We start from the raw sequence: 22,076 nt of genomic DNA, 5'->3' as shown, positions 1-22,076 counted from the left end.
AGTCAATAAAACACACACAAATCAAGCGCTGGACACATCTGTTGTATGTAGAGGCTGACTAATCTTTCTGTGTGGCTCAACAGGAGTGATGGAATCACAGCAGCTCGGCCAGATTAGAGGGAAGGGGGCAGATCACCCAGGGGACAGCAGGCAGCTTTGCAGAGGATTGCAGAATGGAGATAAAGCCCGGCAGAGGCTGGGGAGGGGGGGGCACGTTAGAGTCAGATAAAGTCAGTAGCATAGACCGAAGATCCTATCATGCATCCGTTGGCTTACGGTTGAGGAAATACAACAAAAGTGTCACACTATATCAAAGACGTATTCAAAGACGTCTTGTGTGTCATGCGGCAGAGAAATGCATACTGTGATGCAATACCATCTTTGTCCCTCAAGAGTCCATTTAACGCTTTCCACAGAGTCAATCAAGCTGAAGGACAAGTAGTCATTGAACGCAACGGTAAATACAACAGCGGCAGAGGTTCTCAGCAAGCTACATTTGTAGAGCAGGATGGATGGAGGGGAGAGCCGACGAGCCAGGGTTTTAGCCTAGCAAGGGACGCCGCTGTCTCCGTCACGTCACCATCTCCTCACAGTTACAGTTTAACACAGTTAACACTAGAAACCTGTTTTCGAATTCAGCTGTCGATAATAGAACTTCCTCTGCCTTCACCTAAATATGAGGAGCCAGGCAGGATTTCTGATGACAAGTCTACTTTCGTGCACATACGTTGAGACTTTCAGTAATTTTTTTCAACACTTTGCGTAGGGTAGATAAACTCGAGATGAAAAAAAAAATATCACGGCTAATAAAATACACAGAACACACTATGATTAACAGAGGGAGAGGGACAGAAACCATAGGAATAAGGGAAGAATGGAAAAACCGGTGAGAGAATCATTACAATAATAAATATGAAAGCAATCACGACCAGATCATTGAAGTACCTTCTTCAGCTATGTCCTAGTTTAATATGCCAGCAGTTTTCTGGATTTTGTTTCCACGAGTTACTGTTAAATGCACTTGATGCACATTTTATTAACATTGTCAGGGTCGAGGTTACTCTGTTGTGGAGGTTAATTAGTTAATGTATTCTCTTATTGCTACCACACACAACCACAGCAGGAGTTGCTGCAGACATGTCCACTCCGCCAGCCTCTTGCGTCAGTGGAAAGTCAAACATTACCAGTGAGATTAAATTGGTAATAAGCCATCATGGAAAGGCCAGCACTGCTGTAACTGAAGTGATCAGAGGGCCTGCCGCCGTGCGCAATTAGAAGAAAGGTTAATTCTGCACAATGTTAATCTCTACTTGTCGGAAAAAAAAATATCTTGCAAAAATGTACAGCAAAGGCTGAGCGCAGAAAAAAGCAGCGAACATCAAACAGATGTAATCAGATGAGCTAGATAAGCATTCGGGCTCGGTTAATTCTCAACAAATTATCTAATCCAGATGTTGCACTCTCAGTGTAAACACAGTGCCCTGCAGAATCATAAAACAAATAAGCATGAAAAAGGTTTAAAGTTTCAAACAGAGCCTAACCCCAGACTGAGACCTTTCCACTGAAAAAAAAAAGGAAAGAAAAATCCACACCACACACTCCCACTTCGCTGCCTTCTTGAAACAGGAAAATGTAAATATGGTAATATTTAGCACGTGTTTTAAAACAGATCGGTTTTCTCAAGCAGGGAGAAGCAGAGAGAGAGAGAAGCAGAGGGAGAGAGGGAGTCAGACGGGGAGGAAAAGAAACGAAGAAAAAAAAAAAAAAAAAAGAAGTGGCCCACACACGATAGAAGGCCTCCCCAGATTAGTGTGTGTGTTCCAGTCTGTGCGATGTGGACAGGCTGCGGCTTCCTATGTTTGCACACAGTTCCACCAAGAGCTCTGGCCCGGCGCTGCTGGCCTCAGCGCACTCCAAAACACCAAACAGGATCTGTCACACTGTGAGTCTAGAGAGTCAACAACAACTTAACAATAGGAAAACACCACTCCAATGGGTCACATCATCCATCCGTACGCCACAGCCATTTTTCAAGGAGGAAAAATAGGCGGAGGAAGATAAAGGAGGGGGAATGGGAAAGAGAAAGGGAGAGAAAGAGAGAGAGAGAGAGAGAGCGCAGAGGGAGGAGCAGAAATGGAAACATGCTGGACATATGGATGTGTTTAAGGACCACCAGGGAAGGGAAACTTGTGCATTTTCGCATAAACCCCGATAAACTCCAAATATGTAATTACACGGGGTTTAGGGCTTGTCTGTTGCAGATTCATTCAGGAATTTCTGGTTACGTCTCTCTGAGAGTTCGGGTGTAACAGGGCTCTTTATCGTTCTCAAGTGGAGGATCTGCTCAGCTTTAGTGCGGCCAAGCCCTCCACTCACCCTCAGCCGCGGACCTGCTCCGTGTGAGAGTGCCATTGTCCCCCCCAAACAACCTATTTAACAAGGCGGTGTGTGAAAGAAGAAAGCCGTCAAAAGAAATACCTCCTAGTACATAAAAAAGGCAAAGGAGTGGGACTCTCGTAAAATACCTGCAGCACGTTTAAAGGTTTCATCGCCGAGCAATATTTATAGTTCTTCGATTCCTTGTCAGTGTTTGTAGCCAATTTGTTGTGCTCCAATAAATAGACTGGACTATTTATCAGCAGACCACATGGCAGCCATTTATGGTGCCTAACAAGAGGCAGATGTGTTTTGTATATGTTTTCTCATGCAGGTTTGACGCGCTGACAAGCCGAGACAGATAGCTGAGATGTACAACCTCTGTCCTGCCTGCAGGATCTGCTGTAAACATCAGGTCTGATTAGACCGTGGAAAACACAAACATGCCTCTTGGGCCATCCTTGAGCCTTATTTGTCTTCCTATGACAAAGGTCTTTGATTCATACACAGGGTGCGTCACTTTGACTGCAACCAAGACATGCATGCACTGAGGGAGTGTGCACTTCTTCAGCTGCCTGTGAGGCCTGTGTGTCTACGTGTGCCTATTCCTGAGTGTAAACACAGTGTGTGTCTGCACTAGCTGTGTGTACACTTTTAAGTGTCTATTTCTTTGTACTTCCTTGCGTTGTTCTGTGTGTGTGTGTGTGCGTGTGTGTTACGTGTGTGCGTGTCTGAGTGTTGCCAATTACCCCAGCTATAAATACAAGATCCCCATCCGTCACTGAGTTTCTGGGTGGCTGCAGCGCCGCCATAATTGGTTTCAGATGGTCACCCAGATCCTTCTCTCCCTCCGCTGCAGCGCCATCACACCGGCTGTGTGTGAGAGAAAGCCGCAGGGGAGAGCGAGGTGGAGAGGAGGGGGGGGGGGATGGGGGGGGGGAAATGAGTGACAGGAGCGGATAAATACAGAGCGAGCACAGGAATAAACAAGCAGACACTAAATGTTTCTTTTGTTCCTAAACTCTCCCCACATCATGCGAGTGGCGAGCTGGGAGGGGGGAGGAGAATTTAACTTGTTAACGCAATAAGTGCTCTTGGTTTTGTAACTGGTGTTTTCATTTGGATATGATTCATCAAAATCTGCTGAAGTTTGGGAAGCGGGATATTTGGGTATGATGTGAGTCAAATGCTGATTTAGTCTTTACCCTACATGGATGAATGTGGAAGGCTCGGGCCAGTATGGCACCAACACAAAAATATCACTATTATTCATATTCTAAAATGGATTTCAATAGCTACAGTATTTTCTAAAATAATAATATGAGTTTGAATATTTCATATTTTGATATTATTACTTGGTGTTATTCATGGGATGTTAGATAAGGGCTAAGCTGAACTGGGCTTATGCGATGTTTCTCTATCCAGTCCCAGAGGACACTGGGATCAATGGACATATTAACAATAAATTAGTGGAAAAGGCCTATTGATTACCAAAGAAGAGGACATTGTGACTCTGTGACAGTTGGTAAATAGCTCATTCTGAAAAGGCTGGAACAAAGAAGAAAACCAGGCTTTAAAGCTAAGGCTTCATAAATATAGGTAGAGATAAGCTGGCGACATCATAACATGCAAAAATACAAATAAAAATTATACATATTTTATTAAAGCAAATTCTTTTTTTTTATAGAAGGCAACATTACTCTAGTGTTTTTGCATTTAATTAAATGTAACCCTAGTGTTACACCCGTGAGACGATCAAGTAAAATATTTTCATCCATTTTTTATTTGAGAACATTTACACCAACATGTAAAATACAGACTGTGCCTAAAAAATCTGTAACCGACTCTTAAGTGGAAAAAATAACAATTTCCTCAATTTTAAATATTCACCTTTACAAATTTTACTCCCACAATCCTCCCTGCAGTTATTGGCCTAATCTACCTGTTTTCACGGAGGCCGTGGGAAAGCAGTGGAGATGCAGTTTTTCCCCCCTCCCTCCCTCCCCCTCTCCATCTCTCTCTTTGGTTTGTGTTAATGTGGAGGCGGCTCACCAATTATTACAGACGTTTCTAGTCGGCGAAGCCAAGAGCCTGCGGACCCACAGGAATCCTCCGCCGCCATAAATCTATTAAATCCCTCTCATTAGAGCCCGAGCCTCATCACTGCGAGGCGGGACGCAGAGCAGGGGCGCGTGCTGTTTCTCACACCGGGTGTCAGCCTGCCCTCGCGCGCTCCCTCCGCACCGCAGTCATTACCGGCTTGCTGTGGCTCTAATTGCCTCACTTTGTTCACAGCGACTACACACGCAATGCTTATTTCAAGTCAAAACAGCGGTCGTAAATATAAATGTAAGTTTTCATACACTTTGCTTATAAAAGTGTCGAAATAGTAAAACTACTCAGTTACAACGTCCTGCCTTAAAACTGTAGCTTCTAAATGTATTAAAGCAGCCTGTAAAAAGTCTAATGCGAGACGCTATTAGCCTTCATCAGAATCCTGAAGCATTTTTCTTAGTTTAAATGTAAACCATCTCTATTCTAGTGCATGTTTCTATGGGTTTGTTTATATTTGTGAAATAGACTAATTGTCAAAATGAATTCTAAAAAGTAATTTTCTCAATATTAGCCTTGTGTTTAAAAACATAAAATAAAAAATACGCAGGCACAACTTCAAATTTGTAGATGTTTTTAAATATACTTACATTCCACCAGCAGTCGTAGATTGTGTGACATACAATTATTGTTGGAACTCTCCCATATAGATAGACACAGTAAAAAATCCACACTGCCCAGAATGCATTAGGAAAGAGGCAGACCAACTCCCTGAGTAAGGCGAGCTAACAGTTACTGACTATTAACAGAAAAGAATCTTATTTTAAGATAAACATGGCTTTTATATTTTTATTAATTTGATAAATACTGTACTTATCCAGCTGTGGGCTAGAAAACAGAACCAGGAGACCCATCACTGAAGGCATTCCTTTACGAGGAGCAACAGCGAAGTAAGGCCCAAGTCAGTGGAAAGCAGTTTTACAGTATTATTCTATTTCCTATAATATAGTATGACACACTCTTATTTTTTATTGTTCGGCTGGAAAGCGAGTGAAACAGGAAGCTAAAATAACAAACCCCACATTTTTGCCAGGGCAAATTTATTGCAACTCAAAACATCCAACAGGATCGGAGCTGCATTTTAAAATAGGAAAGAAAGTTAGTTTCTATAATACAGTGCAGGCCCGAGCTGGATTTATACGCAGGTCTGTAAATCACTGTGGCATTTTCAACCGTGTCAGCTGAATCCTGTTTTTCACGGTATACTCTACACTGTCTGTCAGCAAGTGATACGTCTGCGTCAGAGCGGGATCAAGACATCTGAGCCACGCAAGTCCAGTTTGAGAATTAATATTAGCCTTTTTTTTTTTTAACACCTGGATGAAAATGTGGACAGAGGGAGAACTATTGCACATGCGAAATAGAGATACTGAAAATGGAGCGGCGGGGAGGAAAGCAAAAAGAGGAAGACAGTGAGGTGAAGGAGAGGGCAGTAGGCACTCATCAGGAGGAGAGCTGAGAGGGGAGAGGAGGCCATGGTGTGGAGAGTGGGCCTTTGTGTAAATGGAGATGTTCTAAACCTTTCCTAACCTGGATCGCCCAAGATAAAATATTTATATATGCTATTGTGTGACGGAGCGCTGGGCCGAGTAGAGCCTTAATTTGTTTTCCTCCACAGTAAATTAATTCCCTCCCCGTCATCAGCAGAGTGAACCCTGCAGTGATTACTGCCCGCTCTGTCTCTGGCTCCTCCTGGAACAAGCACTTGAGAGATTTTAATGGTCAAAGTCCACCTTACAATTATACTTCATCTGCTCCATACATTTCCATAGATTAAAGGTGAAGCAGAAACACTTGAGGGAGACGAACATTGATTCCTCGCCGCTTTGTCTCCTCCCCCATCAGTTCTTCTCTTTCTCAGCCCTCAGCGCATACTACTCTTTGGTGTTAATCATGAAAACAATTTTAAAAGAGCTACTCACCAATGAAACATAACTGATTTGACAAGTGCAGACAGTCAATTGTTTATCCTTAGGGTGTAGGCTACAATATTGTTACAAGTGGGTATTTACATGGAAAAATGTGCATCATCATTAACTGTGTATATGCACAAGCTGTACAGCGCGACTTCTCATACACTGAACAGATGTCAGAACAGGATCGATGGAGTGGAGACGAGGAACGATCCGTGTATGCTAACCATATGTAAAACACATAGTCAAAGGACACACAGTGTGAACAGCATTTGGAGCCCGGCACAGATTGACACTGATTGTCATGCTATTACAGGCAAATAGCAACACTTGGTCGGCCATCGACAGGGCATAATCATGTGTGACTAACAGCGATGGAGAGAGCGCTACAAAGGGAAGGCGAGATGGTGGAGGTACAGGCTCTTTGTCTCCTCTGCCGTCCTCCTCGTCTCTGAGTAGCCTGGAGGGGCGAACACAACGGGAGAGATGATAAAAAGATGGAAGCCACTCAAAGTTCAAGGCAGACATGCCCTTTCATCTATTTCAAGACAATCACGTTGGGTTCTACATGTACATTACTGCAAACTACCAATCTTTGCTTCCTGCAGAAGGAGCCAAAGGCAAGAAGAAGTGAAGAGGTGGTGGCACAACTAACGCCTGCCTGATACTTTTTTTTTTTTTTTTACTTTGGTGATCCTGGCCATGGAATAAAAGTTCAAATAAACGAAATAAAACACAATGCAGTCCTCTACATTCAAGCCCTTCTTGTTTACGTAGATATATTGAAACTGAAACTTGAAGTCACTTAAGTTCAGCATTGAAACAAAATATTGAGGAAACATAAATGAACGCAAAAGTCTATTACTGCTGTCACATCTACTCTTAAATTATCTTATCTACTGGAAGCAGCCGAAGCATAGCTGCTATTTTTATAGCTATGATTGGTTAGGAGTAAGGATAGTGGTCTTTGGGGAAACTGTAAAACACGACTTGATGTAGGACACGCTCACTTCATTATCATTTGACTGAAACATAACCATAGAGGTGTAATCTGTTAGCACACACTCAAACTCAGCCACTCCTCTCCTCCTCCTCGACAAGCGAGAAACGGAGGGAGAAAGAGAACAGATATGAATAGAGGGAGAGAACAATTCACATCAAGCAGTGTAGTGATAAAGTTATTTGTGTTCAAGGCTCCAGGTCTACAGGGGACTATTTCAGTATGTGTGTTTTAGACACAGGTATCACATGAAATATCTCCAGCTGCACTTATGACACTGTCACACAGCCCGTGTGTACATATCACGTATCTTAAGCCAAGCACAGTGAAGTAATCCACACTTTGCGCCCTCATACCTCACAAGCAGAGGGAAAGGAGGTAGTGGTGATTCAGCAGCAGCATGGATTAGTCAGACAGCAGGTCATTCAGGGAGCCAGCAAGTAACCACAGCCTATGCAGTCATTGTCCTGTCCTTCAGCATTTCCTATGTATTTCCTCAGCGCTGGTGGGCGACCGCAGCAAGAAAATTACGAGCGCTCTGCTCAATTTCCTCTCATACAGAAAATAAGTATAGGTCCACTGGTAAGAGCTGTTTTGATGCTGCTACATGCACCAGAACCACAACTGGAACTGATGGACAATTAACTTTAACTGTAATTAACCCCGGTCGGTACTACTGCTGAAATCTCATTGAAGAAGTATTGTTTCCCGTCTTACTCATCCCGTGCTACTCATTCATTTACCCTGGACATGTATTTTGTTTTTGCTCTGAGTGAGTTTCTTGTCCCGCTTTTTGATCTTTCAGTCATCCGCCAGGCTCATCAGATAATTAGTCCGTTGGCATGCGGGGAGTCAGCCAGCGCACCAGGCACGCAGTCAGACAAGACACAGAGTCGAGTGCAAAAGCTGCCCCTGCCACGCAGTCTGATAACATATGCATTACAGTGTTACGGTGGAGCAGAAGCCCGTGGTTTTAATGAAGGCAACCTGAGCTCCTTGTTAAACAAACAGGCCGAACCTGTGAAGAAAACCTTCACATCAACCCTTTCTTCATCTCTCATTAAAGCTTCTCAGAGCTTCGGTGCGAGCCAGACTAAGTGGCTGCCTTCCATTTCTTTAATCTTTCAATTATAGTTACTGTTGCTGTTCTGCATATTTTTGTAAAGAAACATTAGACGTTGCTGCTGGTGGGTTTTACCCTTCTTGAGAATATGGATGAATGACCTAATCATTTTGATACAGATTGAGAAGGAAAAACCTGTCTGAATTTTTTCACTTCATGTCTGTCTGCCTCGTCCTTTAACCCTTCTCCCTTCTGTCCCTAACACATCATGTCAGTTTTGCTTTCCTGGTTAAATTCAATGAAGACTCAAACATCTGAACCCTAATGCCTGATAGAAAACTCTGGTTTGACTTTCACAGTCAAGCTGGAAATCATCTCCCGAAGCCTGTCTTCACTTTCTTAATTCCCAGTCAGTAGTTAGGAGGTAAGAGGGAAAAGTGTTTGGACGTACAGATGGCCTGTGATGAGAATGAGACTCGCCCTGTCCTCCTCACCCGCCTCCTCGCTGTGTGCTTTGCCCCAGCTGCCCATCAAAAACCAATATCCTTAAATTTGGCTGTGGTGTTGTCGTTTGAAATTAGAAAGAATCTGTGTCTAATGCAGTAAGCCAAACCTGGCTGCCGTGAACTCTAACCTTCTTCCACTGATCTCTATCTGCCCCCTCTTCTTCATCCTCCATCCTCCCGGCTCCCCAGCAACTCCCTGTCCAGTCTGCCCTACAGAGGCCGGCGAGGAGACCCGGGATTTAGAGTCCTAAAAACCCCTTCATGTGCTCTCCCTTTCCCACTGCACAAATCCATCTTGCCCCAGTCCCCCTAACCCACCCCCCATTTTTTTTCACTCTCCAGTCATTTTTAAATACAGTAACACAATCTTCGGGAAAGCTGATATAATCTTCTCTAAACTATAAAAGTCAGTCACCCAGAGAAACATCTGCACGGTCAAATTTAAAACAAACTGTCAGGGAGTCCGGTGTCCCCATAAAGAGGGAGCAGAGCCGGAGGAGAGGTGGGGGGGGGCGAACAGTGGAAAATAAAGAGAAAAGGAATGATTTTTAGGAGGGAGTTTTAGTGCTTTCCACTTGCGTTACTTAAACACAAGCCTCCCTCAGGCCATCCGGAGCCTTGCGGGGTAAAGCTAACGCTACAGCAATGCTACCAGTGGTTATTTTTATGACCGTCTGAATTACAAAGAGATTGTCACTGTTTTACGGCCCCGTGACACCTGAGACAGTCTGCACAGCAAACATCTGAACAGGCTGACATCAGTACACAATACATGTTTACATCTGGCTGTATAGAGGACATGGTGATGGATTACATAAAAAAAAAAAAAAATGTGAAAATGCTGATTATAATAGAAGCAAAATAAGTTCCTCACATATCAAACTCTGACTTTAGTAAAATGAGCAAATTCCCAACGAATCTTAACTTATTTATGAAACTCGTTGGTTTTGTGACATGCTATGTACAAAGTAATCAGTAACTGCCAATTAACTGTACAATATTTATCTCAGAAAATGTACAGTAATGGAATAAATATAAATATTTACTAGTATTAGATAGAGCAAGTGTAAAAATGTATATAAAAGAATGGTTTTGGGAAATTATGGGAAATGTCTGTGACCTGTGTGATGAGTACAGCATTAAGTTAGTTATAAAAACTGCAAACAGGGGAAAATGGCAAGTCTGCCTGTTACAGTTATGTGGAGTATTACCTGGTCCAGATGCAGAGAAGGTGCTATCAACAAGAAAATGCGAACAAGAAAAAAACAGTTAACAGTTCATTTTGTCAGCATTTTAATGTATGTACAGATAAATGTGCTTATCAAAGATTCCTGTCATATTTCTCTGTAGTGTAGTTAAATTATGTTTGCACCGTATTATCTTGCACACTGCAGGGCAATAACCAAATTATTCAGCAGAGTCAACACAATCAACTTGTTGCAACACGGTTGTTGTGTAAATCGCGCACAATTCTTGTGGTTGAAACCAGCTGGAGGATAAAGGCATCTCCAGTGAGTTTTTCTGATGAAATGGCCCCGATTCTGGCCAAAATAAAAGCTTTTAGAGATTCCATCAACTTTTGGCCTTCGGTTTTTGACCTAACGCAGGAGTCATTTGTAGACATCCTACAATAGTGCGGCAATCACAGAGCGGACCGACCAGTTATTTGTAGAAGTCGGCATCTTGAAGCCCCAGAAAGTGATCCACAGCAGCTTTCACTTAATAATCACTGTGGTGCCACTACATCCTAGTGGACCCCATTGTGTAGTGAGCCTCTGACACTAGAGAGTACATGACTACACAAACTGACTGACGTCCATTGACCAAGTACCAAAAACAGAAATACTAGAAAAGATATGAGCTTAACATTTTGATTAATAAAATCACGTTTATGGTTAATAAGAACCATATAACTCATCTCCTTCTACACGAGGCAAACTTATCCATAACTCTGTATACATACACTCTAAATGGCTTTTCAATTTTCCTGCTCTGATTTTGCTTATATATAATGTGGTCACATGTCACACAAAATAAAATAAACTCATTGTCAGTAGCTTCAAGTACATCTTCATTTGCAGAGCTGCTGCTGCTGCTTCCAATAGCAAAGAAAACGCTGGAATAAACCTTCGGCCCAGCTGCTGTGCAGTTACAGTCACAATATGCCAAAAAAAAGCCTAACTACTATTTCACTATGTATCATTTGAGGCAATACAACTGTGAGACAGCGCTGTCACCATATATTTAAACAGAAAAACACCAGTAAATTGTCTGCTATGATTTTTATTCTGCATACTGTTATTAAAAAGAACTGTCTTCTTTGCGGTTCTGTTTGTTGCTGTTAGTTTTTCTTTCATACATGGTATGCAAACACAATAGTCAGTAGTTCCATATCACACTATCTGTGTGGCTATGAAGGCTCTTTATTTAATTAAATAAAAAAATGCATGGGATGGATACTATGAGATTTGTAGGGTATACTGTATGCCATTCATGCTTCAAACCATGTGGACTGACCATACAGCTGTAAAAAAAAAAAGAAAAGAAATCAGAATGGACATATTGTTATTCATCTCAAGGTCTCAAATGTAAACGGGCCTCTACAGAAGGCATTATCCTGAAGTGAGTATAGCTAAACAATTCAACACACTTCAGTCCAATTTCCATGGGTTTTAGGTTAGAATGCCACTGAAGTACACGTTGAACAGGGGGGCACAGTGCCTGCTCTGCTCTGCCCTGTCTGTTTTGAGCTGAGTGTTGGATTGGTTTAATTGATTTAATGGGGGAGCATGGAGTCATAGTGGGAGATGGGGAACACGGGATGCTTTGGGGAAGTCAAGTGTGTTGCGCTACCTCAACTCGATCTTAGACTGCCTGTGTCATCTGGCAGAAAAAAATGATGGCCATGATACATGGCGGTAAACACAACACACATAAGCATAAAAGAGCAGCACACGCGAATTTCTCCCTCACATTTTAACGCGCAGAAATTCATACACACTTGTTCCCAGCATGGAACACCGTGCTCCCTGCTAATGGTTTGAATAACACCCGGAGTGGCCTGATAATGCCTCAGTGAGACATGTTTGTGTGTGTGAATGTTGTGTGTTTGTGTGCGAGGGACACGGCGGCGGCAGCGCGTGCTAATGTCACCCTGAATGGTGTGTCTAATTACTTGGCCTACAGATAGCTTTTAGCTAAATCACCCCGCCTTCTGAAGAGCCTGTATCAACAGTGACAAGGGCCTGGACAATTACATTAGCCCTCTCCCCATCCACCGGGTCCAGCACTAACAATCAGTGTGATTTGCAGCCGCTTCATTGTTGTCATCCCTCTCTCCATGACAATGATGTTTTCCCTGCTGGAGAGACAGAGAAAGAAGGATGGAGAGTCAGGCAGAGTCAGGGAGAGGGCTTGCAAAAGAGGAAAAATGTAGAAAGAGAACGCAGAAAAGAGAGCAATACGAGAAGTGAGAGAAATAGTGAGGGAGAGTTGTCGGTAGAGGGCTTACTTATGTTAATGTTTTCCCTGCTAGTGCGTTGGCTTCAGGAGAGAGACGATGAACCTGGGTGACAGCAGCAAGTGGAGTGAGCTGGTGAATTTAATTGATACTGGAGAGGGGACTTCTGGCTGGATTGCTCAACAGCCCACTGCGCCAAACAGCACACACACACACACACACACACACACACACAAAACCGCATTACACCGAGTACAGTAGCCACCCACAGAACATGCTCACAAGCCAAGGCTCCAAATCACATTACAGCCGACGCAGACATTTCATTCAGTTATACTGCGGCTCTTATATTTGTCAACCATAACATGCAGAATAAGGTTCCCAGAGTGAACTTGTACCTAAAGGCGTCTGCACATTAATCATTTTTATTTTACACTGGCAAACTTTAACTTGCACACAACTTCACACAAGGAAAACACAAACACGTTGAACAAATATAATACCCCCGACGGAACAACTTCACGGTATCTGACAAGGAGGTCTCATAGGGCGGAGGGAAACCAACGGTCATGTGACAAAAACTCCCAGCAATGTCAAAAGTACAAGGGGCTGTGAGGAGAGAGTTGTAGGGATTGCCACAATACCTCTTCAGACAGGAAGTCAGTGAAGGCCAGGGAGTTAGTGTTAGTGGAAGGAAAAAGCAAAACACTTCCAAGTTCTAATCCTTAAGATTTCAGTCCTGGTTTGTCCTGGCTGTTGCAAAGATCCCTGTAGTATTTCAAGCCGCTCCACTGACTTTATTATTAAACTAAGGAAATCTATTCTTTGTGTTTTGTGGATGCATTTTCAATTAGTTCCCCCTTAATTCTGTGACATATACATTATATATATGGCTATGAAGTGTCATGTAAATCTGATTGTGAGAGTGACACTGCAATAACATTGGATCGAATGTCGCAGTGTCAACTACTGAATTGTAAATATGCCACTAATGCACTGGCTGTAGCTACAGTGTCTGTCCGGACCGTACGTAGACCCTAACGCCATAACCGACATGCACCTCCCCAGAAAAGTACTTACGTATCACAAGGTTCTGAAACACAAACGTATGCATGGCTCGTCTTCAGCGAAATTTCAGTCGCCATTGTTGAAAGTGAAGTAGGAAGTCGAAACAAAAATGAACCAGAATGGTAAAAAAGACACAGATCCGACAGGCATTTGGGTGGTGTTTTTACAGAGCGAACCAGACTGACGAGCCCACAAGAGTAAATTACTCGCATCAGTGCAGGCTACGTGCGTAACCTACAGCGTCTACCTCCCGGTAAAAATGCAGGCTAAGGGTCATGACACAGCAAACTGATGGAAGGCAACCTGCCAGTGTTGTGGGCATGTGAGCCGCTAGTTGCTGCAGTGTCCCACACATTTTGCACTAGTTGGATCCTTGTCAATTGAGTCTGTTGAAATGGCAGCAGAGCCCACTGCTGAGGAAGAACACACCGATTGGATCTTCAACTTAGTGAACCAGTGCACGAGGAGTAAGCAAATGACAAGAAGGCTTTTCTCATTCTACCTTCATCAGAAGATTCCGGTACAGAAATTTGTTCACAACAATGTGGTGTCTGGAATCAAGGAACTGAAGACCAGCTAATCAGAGTGATTGATCTTTATGGTCCTAGATCTTCAGATTTCCAGGACGCTGCTCCAGTTATTTGCTCTCACAACAGGTTCAGAACATACAAGCTGGTTGGCCGATGCTGTAATCTTTGTGGTGTGTTCAAGTACAACTTTTCAGGCTTCACAGTGTCCCTGAACACATTAGCTGAGTGGGATATTCAGGAAACACAGTTTAAGAGAATTGTCTTTCGAAGCTATAGCTGAATTGTGAAACCTTTGGCTGTCTAACGTGATTTCAGGTAGTAGTCCATGATGATTACAAAAGAAATGCTTATTAATGCAGTCAGCAAAGTATATCTTCTTGTCAATTCGTGATATATTTGTCTTGGTGCTACAGTGGTGGTGGAAATAAGACACAGTGGAACTAATGGTTTAGATGTTAGAATGATCTCACGCTGATAACATTTCTTGAATAAAATCGAAAGTGAACTGAGCAGGAGTGTCAGAGGAAACAGAAGAACCCTGAACCCGGGGACACAGACACTATGGGGAGCAGAGTGGTGCCAAGTGGGGTTGGATCACTCGACAACACCCTGTCTCACCCTATTACCCCCTGAGCCACCCCTCCCCCTTGTGACCCCCACCCCGTCACCGTGTTCCCCTGCTCTGCGAGGTCAGACCACCAGTCGTACTACAATGACACCATCGTCGGCCCTTAGTGGGTGAATTGAGGGAGAGACCGAGAGAAAGAGGGAGAGGGGATGGTGGGGTGCTCTTCACGTGGAGGGCTTCGCAATCACTGTGCATATTTTATGAGTGCATGTTGTCATTGTAGTGGACTTCTGTGGATGTCTGTCACTAATATAATGGTTAGTTCATTTTAAGTCAGATCTGAAACAGATAAACCTGATGGTATATTGGATTTCTTGCATTGCTACTTTTCTTTGAAAGGCATAAACATACTCACTGTAACCTGCAGCAAAACAGACAGAAAGACAAACTTATCAGACAGAAATAGCAGCAATAGAAAACACTGTCGCAGTCCCAACACTGTTCTCCCAACCTCTACTGGGAAAAGCATGCTAGAAATGTTTGAAATGGAGATAGAAAAAAAAACAGTCACAACACTACATCAGAAAATAACTCGACAAATGTAACTCGTGAAGATATTTAGGAATCAAAATGAGTTAATACTTTGTGGGCAGGTGGGGGTAGGTGTACTAAGAGGAGTTAAAAGTAGAGCGCTTTCAGAAGGACCCCGGATCTCCTGATGTTAAAGAGGTGCTTCCACAGGTCCGCCACAATGGCACCAGTCAACAACAGAGGCCGGCCTGCCTCTTTTTCATGTCTCTCTCAGCCACACTGCCTCCTCCCTGTGCCACACAAAAAGCTTGTTGGGGAATAGCAGGGTAGACGGGTCGGTCGAGAGAGCGGCATGGCATTTTAATGGCGGTGGAGAGAGTGAGAGGTGAGAGGAGAGGAGGTGGTGGTGGGGTTAGATGGGGGTAGAAGAAGAGCCACCCCACACACATACACACACATACACAACATGCACATGCATGCAGTGATGCTGCATCATTGGGGGCTTTTTATCTGAATGATTGCCCTCAATTAGATCCCTGTTCAGCGTAGGTGAGAATAGACAGCTATCCCCTCAGAGGGGGAGGCTGGGGGGTTCAAACAGTGGAGGGTAAGAAGAGAGAGAGAGAGAATCAAATAGTGAGAGCAGCATAGAGTAGGAAAAAAAAACGTGTTTATGATGTCGAAAAAGGATACAAAATGAGCGAGTGCCAAAATTTTTATGGAAATGTATGAAAATTAGGATATGAGACACTGAGTTATGGCCCAGAACGGGTTTTAGGATCTTGGAGTTTGGTCAGGTCATGCGTAAATGGACATTTGTGCCAAATCTGATGAAATTCAGTTGAGCTCTTCCTGAGATATCATATTCATTCAGTATGGGGAAGACGAGGAGACAACCCAACACATGATGTGACAGCATAAAAAGGCAACCCAACTGTCTCTGAGTTGAGGATCGGATGATTTTAAAATTACTGGATCAGGCTTAAGCCAGGCTCTATCTTCTGTAATTATTAGTTTTAGCCCTTGTAGCATTAAAACTTCTTAATCTTCTGTTTTAATGGTGGTTGCTGCCAATAATCAAACCAAACTCATGTGACTAAACATGTCTGCTATGTGGAAGTACTTTACTCTATAACATGAATCAATTTGTACATTGTGCAATGTGGATGTTTCATGAGGTGGTGTAGTCATTCAATACTATAAACTGGATTTGCATATTTCTGCAATAGAGAACACAGGTTTTTACCGTCTGTTGGAGCTTCTGGAGATACTCCCCCAACATGACATTAACTCTGACAGCCCTATCTACTGTACTTAATGCAGTCAAATGATGCAAACATGATGTAGGACAACTGACGACTAAAAAAACAAAACAAAAGAGGAAGACAGGAAGCACAGGAGGAGAATGGGAGATGCCACGTGTGAAACAGGTCGGGTTGAACCGGGGACACTGCAGTTATGTGGCAAGCACTTTATTGTTGGCTTGGACACTGAAACCATTCAGCTGCTGACCAGTGATTTTCTCCTCTTTTCTGCTCAATGTCACTCATTTCTAACAGGAGAGTTGGCCTCTCACACGTCCAGAGAGTTGGACGCAGCAAAGAGAGTGAAACTGGCTTTAGGTTATGTCTTACTTGAGATGGACACGACAGTGCTCATGGTCCTTTTCAGTGTCCTTCTCATCACTTCTCATCTCTGATTCATGACATTAGATGCTACTGGCTTAATACACTAGAATCCCACTGTAGGCATTATAGGTGCCATGTCTTGACAAGGAGGAAAGTGTGTGTAATAAAATATCAATTTGATTAAGAGCGATTCCGAAGCTCAGTGTGCATTCTCTGACCATCACTAGACCATCACTATCCTGGCAGTGCATGGACTCTGACTAATTCCTGAATAATTCAGAAATGGACAAGGCTGTGGCATGTGAGGAAGCTGAGGTAGTCAGGTGATACCAAGGCAGATCGCTGTCAATATTAATCAAGCAGAGTAAAGTTTTAATCAGATTAATCACAGGGTTGCTGTAAATTAATGCCAATTAATCACAATTAATTAAATATTCATCTATATTAATTGCGTTTTATTTTGCATGAGCAACAGACTAAAGAAAGAAGGGAATATACAAGCACTTAATATGTTTATTGAACGCCTTCAACAGTTTCAACAAAACAAGTTGAAAGAACTGAACAACTTTTTTGTCTTTTTGTCTTTTTAAACAAACATTTCTCCACATTAATGTGGCCCTGTTCTTCCTCTTTCAGCAGCTACTAAGACAAACTAACTTGTTAACATTGTCTGAGAGGAGAGCTGACCACGTCTTAATTACGATTTTCTGCAACTGAGAACAGTCTCTCACCCAGAGCAGCGGTTTTAGGAGAGGCCAGATATTTGCCAGCCAGCATTCCCAGTTTGTCTTTGTCTTGGTTTGCGTCAAACTGGGCGAAGTGAATTCCCAGCTAAAGTATGCTTCGCGTTAATATGGTAGTTTAAGCTGGAAGTGCTTTGGTGAAAAGAAAACTGCTTCCTGCAGAGTGTGGATAATACTTTATGCTGGTCGACTGTTCCGTCATGATTTTTTTCACTTAAATTTCCCATGGAGAGGACCAACGTGCTGATTACCGTCCTCCATCTTTACTGGTTGGTTCTGTTGCCTGTCAACTACCTGATCAACTGCGTAACAGTAACTCTACTTGGACAAAGTGCCTGAAATGCGTTGCCAGAGATGTTCAGTCATTCTGTGCTGCCGTTTTTTAATTAGATTAATCATGATGATGATCATGTTAATGGGTTAATTTTGACGGCGCTATTTTAAACCTTAATATAAGTTAAACAGGAAGTTATATAAATATTCTTTCCTCTTCCAGTTGCACTGAATATGGAGATTAATCGAAACATGTTTCTGCTGTAAGGTTGGGCATTTTAACACGGAGGCCAGTGGAGACTGACTTGCATCTGGAGCCAGCACCAAGTAGCCATTCAAGGAACTGCAGCTTTTGGCACTTTGCCTTGGCTTCATTTTTCATCCCTCGAGATTTCCGCTTGGTTCTGCTACATTGATTTAGATATCACAACTGTCTGTCGTGAGTCCACAAATGAGCGCTCAGGGATTTGTCCATTAGGGTACTTCAATTTCCAGCTTACTGAGGTTGCAGGATATTTGCCTATATCCAGAGGAACTTCACAAAGTGGCCACTAAAAAGCAAAAGTTAGGTCATTTTCTTCAAATTAGTGTCAGCTGAGTCTAACGGTGTAGCTTTTACATGGGTTCATCTGTCAGTAGACTTGTAGGATTAACAATTTAGCAGAAACTCTGTTCATTAATAATAATAAAAAGACCATTACCGTTGGCAGTTTCATGGAGTCGGCTGCCTGTGTGTCGGCTATTTTCATCGCAGCTGCAGCCCACAGGATACGGAACAACCAGCCGTTCCCACTGCTGCCCACTAAAGCCCAGTGTTTACTCTATTTTGTTTTTAATCACATCAAGCCTAAACTCTAGATGTAATTTTCCACTCTGAATACACCTAAACACAAACACAGACACGTAGAAAGATACACATACACGTATGCGACACACACAGACACACCAGCACGTACAGTACGGTAAACTCAGCTCCACAATTACCCCTCAATTAGAGATAATAACATGACCACTTCCTGACCAATCACCTGCAGCCTTGCTGTGACTCACAGTGTCGCTCACAATCTCTCTCTCGTACACACACACACACACACACACACACACACACACACACAGATGGCGTACAAAGTTAGTGGTGGCTGTAGAAATCGTTGGTTATTTTGTCTGACCGCTGTACTTTGTGATTTTCTCTGTATCAGGCAGGTGGAGCAAAACCTTCCCCTCATTTTATGGAGATAAATGTTAGCTTTCTGTGGTTTCCTGTATATCCTGACTGCTGTCAAGACACACACACACACACATATACAATACAGACACGTTTCCTGGCAAAACTGAAATAACCTTTCCTGCCTCTCTGTCTCTCTCATGGATGAGTGAGAGCACAGTCTTTTCCCACTCTATGGCTGCACCAGCAGGCCTTACACAAACCTAAGTCCTCTCCTACTGTTGGCCTTCCCCTGGCTTCCACGCTGCAGCCGAGGAAGGTTTTATTTTCCTAGGCAAAGACATCAAAACGTCTATGGTTAAATCAACTTTTCAATGCCCGCTGAATATAGGAGCGGATACCTGGAGGACAGAAATTGGTATTTAATAACTAACAGTATTCCCATTGCAGCCATTTCCAACTTAAGTCCCACTCAGGCAGAGAAACCCGACCCAGAAGCAAAACCAGCGTTACAGCTAAAGGTTTCGCATAGATTTACTCGTTGTTAAACGGCCCAGCAATGCTGACAGCAGTAAATCGTTTGCCTCTGCTCATACCTAGAAGAGCAGGCGTTTGTTCGAGTTTGGATGTCAGGTATACACAAAGTCCTTTGGTTGCACGTCACACTCTCCTCTTGCTCAAAGGGCTTCTCATCTGTGTCTGTATAATAATACAGATTTCCAACAAGGAAAAAAGTTTCTAAAATTCCAAGAATTTTAAAAACATTTACAACTGAATGATTACTTTATGAGGACTAAGGTAGAAGCAAAGTTAAAAATGTGCTACTGTGTTACATAACCAAAAAAAAAGCTATATTCTAAAAAAAATAATTCACATAAACGCCACAACAGGTTGCATAAGATTAACTATCTAGCACAGCTCTTGCCTAGAGTTTACACTAAACTAAATAAATAAAAATCTGTGAGAAGCTCATTCATTTTTACAGCCTCCAACCAGTCCATTCAGGGTGCCTGTCCTCCTGCACTCAAAGTTTCCAAAAACAGAGCAAGATAAATGGCACATAAACACCGTCAGAAACAGTAGACAGGTGGAGCAAAACCACACTGAAGGTGGAGCTGGGTGAGCAGTGAGCTCAGACGTCAGGGGTGGAAGACACTCCGAGTATTTTTATTTTTAGGTGCATGCACCTGTTTGTTAAAAAATATCGAGGGCGTGTTTGATTTGGATCGCGTAGTGCGCTGGCTGGGAGTCGGTGGTACAGTTCGTTTTTTTGTTAGTTTTTTATTAACAAAAGTTAAGTTGTACTGCCAGTCCTTACCATGACCACCATGGAATTTGTTTGTTTATATATATATATATATACACACACACACACACACACATATACAAGCTCTTGTCTGACAGCAGGTTTGTCTTTACAGAGTTGTATTTACATTTAACATTACCAGAAAATGGTACTTGATACTGTATTCCATATATGTTTCATATATATTTTTCTTCCCAATTACACTAACTGAACATGACCTAAAGGTAAACTCTCTGCACACATTCTTAGTGGCAATAATGGCTCATATGAGACTGTCACATTCAGTAGGAGCAAGTGGAATCTTTACATATATCTTTGTCAATAAATGTGATGTGGCTATATGTAGTTATTGTGGCCATCACTAGCCTATATTTTCAGCGGCAGCATTGAAAAGCCTTGGATTTTAACATTGAACGCGAGAGCTGTGTGTGAGCAATCCTGATGCATCAAAAGTATCTCTCTCAACCCCCACAGATAAACACTGACGTTATCATAGCAACTGATCTGGCGATGCCATCACAACTACACGTCATTTCTCAAGCAGGTTATTAGTTTTAATATCAGAGAAAAGTATCAGAAATGAAAGAAACCCGTGGAATCACACCCACGACAAGTAATGCATGCACACACCGCAGAAACCAAACACAAGTAAATGCCTCTGTGTGACACATGATTGAGACAAATCCTCAAAGAGCTCTCTCTCTGGTGCTCATAGGATCATGTAGACTCCAATACAAAACATTAGCGGATTGACACTATCACACCGGCTATCCGGCAGAGCCCCTTTCACACATAATTACAGGCTCTCATTTCCCCCGCCGAGGGAACAGGTGCAGGGGGAGAGGGAGAATAGCTCAGGCCCTCTGTCTCCTTGGGCTTAGGGCCTTTTCCTGACTCGGTATTGACAGAGACAGAGGGGGGACGCCAGCGCCAATAAATCACTGCGAACGCGTAAATGCCACTGCACCGCATTCCGCTAAAGAACAGGAGGCCAAACAGCTACAAGTTCCTTTCTCTTTCTGTTTCTGTTGTTTTAAGGCCTTCCCCCTCCTCCTACCCATACACATTATCCGCGGCTGTTTCCCTCCCCTCTCCCTCCATCGCCCTCATTCTCTCTCTCTCTCCGCTCCCCAAAGCAGCTAATAGCATAATTTGAGGAAGAATGTTCCCGGAGTTTCCTGTGAATTCTGCCATTAGTCATCCGAATGACCTCTCAGTTCCTCCCCTTTCCCTTCCGTGTCACTAACTCGGCGCTGCTCTGGAGCAATGGCTGCCTGGGGATGAGGGAGGTAAATAGGAACCAGAGGTGAATTAGGTGTGTGTGTGTGTGTGTGTGCGTGAGAGAAGCGCGTATGTGTGCGGTATACATTGTGTTTTCTGCGTGCGTGAAAAGGTGTTTATTAGGGCTTCATCTGTGCCTACATCAATGAGGTGGTTTGTATCTGTGTGTGAGTATGAAAATCAAAGGATAATTGTGTGTGTGTGTGGAGGAAGCTCCTCCACTCAGCGGGGTGCAGAGGTAGGGCCCCAGTACTTACCCCCTGACACTGAGCAGTTAACGGGGAAAATCAGAGGAGATGTGCAGGGAGGCTTAGGCGGAGGGTGTCCACATGTATGTGCGCTGCAGGAGCAGAGATGTGCATCAGGGGGAAGGCAACCGAGGAGGAGAAAGAAGTTCTGTGTCACCACCATGTTAGCTGAAATGACTTGTTTATGTTCCTTTCAGCTCTAATAACCAAAGCAATTATTTGCTTTCACAGTGCAGTTACTACTTTGGCTGCGTGTCCATATAAGATTTATTTGGACTGATTAGACAACAAGACAGAGAGAACGG

The 22,076-nt window shown here is 43.1% G+C and overlaps 1 long non-coding RNA gene across 1 annotated transcript in view; it reads right to left on the bottom strand.

The window, feature by feature from the left end:
- Nucleotides 1-12,213: 12,213 nt before the first annotated feature.
- The window catches only part of LOC125009647, a 29,965-nt gene continuing 20,102 nt past the window's right edge, over nt 12,214-22,076 (bottom strand). The window contains exons 2-3 of the long non-coding RNA XR_007112969.1: nt 12,482-12,620; nt 12,214-12,331 (exon numbers count right to left, since the gene is read on the bottom strand). This is a non-coding gene — a long non-coding RNA (uncharacterized LOC125009647). The remainder of the gene's footprint in view (nt 12,332-12,481; nt 12,621-22,076) is intronic.

Source organism: Mugil cephalus, chromosome 6, assembly GCF_022458985.1.
Source record: "Mugil cephalus isolate CIBA_MC_2020 chromosome 6, CIBA_Mcephalus_1.1, whole genome shotgun sequence".
NCBI classification, from domain to species: domain Eukaryota; kingdom Metazoa; phylum Chordata; class Actinopteri; order Mugiliformes; family Mugilidae; genus Mugil; species Mugil cephalus.
Note: the sequence above shows the minus strand (reverse complement) of the source record. Positions and strands in the feature narration are given on the sequence as shown.